Below are 2436 nucleotides of genomic sequence, written 5' to 3'. Positions count from 1 at the left end.
GGTATAAGTTGGTGATAGTTTATATGGACTCATATTATTTGTTGCTACAGCATTTATTTCGTGGAATAACATTTTAAATATATTATAAATTAAACACTTTGCACATGTATAACACAAACAAGTTTAATATGACTTTTATTTATTTATTCATACAAAGACACGTCATTAAAAAAAAAAGGTATCCCTAACTCTAAGGCCAGGAACCCTGTGTTGACTTGGGATACAGCATAATGGAAAATGAAAGCATGCATATTATTAAGGAATACTAAAAACAAAAGTAATTACGCGTCGCGTGAAGTCGCGAAAGCGATGCAACTTGTTTGTAGATTGTTTTTTTTGGGATTGGATACTTCTTCTTCTTTTCCACATCAGCTCTTAAGTGGATAATGTGGACATCACCAGTTGCCTCCAAGAGACCCTATCGCCAGCTATCATTTTCGTTTCTTCCCACGTCAATCCAGCGCCCCTTAATTCCGCCAAATAAAGTCGAAAGATTGTCATCGACGACCTTACAGGACGGCGTGAGCCCGCAGGTTTAAAGAAGAGGCAACTTGAGTTTAGGTTTTTCTAAAGCATGCGCAACACGTTTCCAAGCCAGGTCCACCGTCACATTAAGACACTCGTTCTAGAAGGCTGCTGCGTCCGTTCTCGGACTTCAATGTTCAACCACCTTAAACCTAGAATTCTTTTCCAGCATTTACTCTCAAAACTCAGAAATTTGTAAGGTGCCAAAATTCGCACCCATATAAGAGTACTGACATTATACAAGAGTTGAATAATCGGCGTTTCGTTTTGACCGAGTATAGACGAGAGTATTAGACAACAAGCACCATGTTAAAAGTTGCTCCAGCAATTCCTAGGCGGGTAGCGAGCTCTTTGTGCATGCTGCTATTCTCTCTTTTTTTTTATATAAACGCCCAATAGGCATTTTTTAGGACATATTTATGCATATAAAATTATTATAAAGGAAAGTAGAAGGACACAATGGTATATAGTAAACTTGGTAAGAGTGGAAGTGGGAGAGAGGTGTTTATAATTGAATTTGATTCAGTGATCGTTTAATAGAACACAACTTGTTATCAAAAAAATCAAGTCTGGTATGTTTGTTGGCAGACCTAAGAATTCTGGGCATAGTTATGTGAACTCACAAGTATTTAAAGCTGTCAACTTTCTCAATCCTTTGTCCATTATTATAAAGAGGCTGATCAGTGTCGGGACAGGATTTGTTGCACATAATCTGTCTCTTTTTGTGTTAATATTAAGACCCAGACGAGTTGAGTTTTCCTGCAGTGTGTCAACAATTTCCTGAAAATCACCAACGGACTTTTCCATTTGTTTGCCCTGTAAATGCCTAGACTTCCATATTCCCTTCTCAACAATGTTTTCCCTCTCTGTTGAAATAAATGTAAATATGAATAACTCCCTAAGGAGGAAATCCAGCCAGTCTGCAAGCATTCGGACAAACTCAAACATTGTTGTATTGAAGTTTTGTTTCATTTTCTATACTTGTTAGACTCTCATCAATTTTAAGTCTTTATACTATTTAGCTATTGAGATTTTTTTTTCTTACATAAATAATAGCCCTTTCTTACTCCCATTACTATTTCTTTGGTTACATTTATGTTTATTTCAATTAAAAATAAATACCTACATTGTAAAAATAAATACCTACATATACCTACATTGTCACAAAAAATATCAGGCTCGGTAAATATATTGTTATATTGGTCGCATATTCGAGGTATTGTAGATTGTTTAAAATAGTTTGTTGACGCGTTTTCAGTGTAAAACAAAAGATTTTGTCTTGTCGGTCTAGATGGCACACGGAATGGAAGTCTTTCTAGTAGGTTTGGAGAATCAATTTTATTTTTTATTAATTTGAATAAAAATAACTGGTCCAACATTATTCTTCGATTTTTAAGAGAGTTTATTCCATGGTACTGCATATTTTCATCATGATTAGAAAAATTATTAAAATAATATCAATTTGGAGCGGGAAACTAGCGTCGTATAATGAGAAACATAGAATAACAGGAATTATTCCTTAGTACTTGCACTAACAACTCAATGGCATGTGCATGTACTATCTTATGTGCATGTATTATCTTCCAAGACGCAAGCAGCTTTGAGGTTAATGTTTTACAATAATTACTAACTGGTAGAGAACAATGATTAGTGAACACTTACAACTCGTAATCGGTCATTGCTTAAGTCATCTTGTTAACTCTTGTGTGGCTGTGATGTCACACTATTCAACGTAGGACACAAGACTTAACGAATCTCCCTTAATTTTTTTAAATGATGAATTATTTTTTTGTGTAATCTTCAAATGGACATTTTCACACCTGATTTGGAAAGTAAAACTTGTATAACTATGCTAAATGTTAAAACAAAAAATATTTATCCTTGCTACGCTAAGAATGAATGTCCGTTAAT

Source organism: Micrasema longulum, unplaced genomic scaffold (genome assembly GCF_059751315.1).
Source record: "Micrasema longulum isolate JH-2025_06_02 unplaced genomic scaffold, ASM5975131v1 h1tg002010l, whole genome shotgun sequence".
NCBI lineage: Eukaryota > Metazoa > Arthropoda > Insecta > Trichoptera > Brachycentridae > Micrasema > Micrasema longulum.
Note: the sequence above shows the minus strand (reverse complement) of the source record.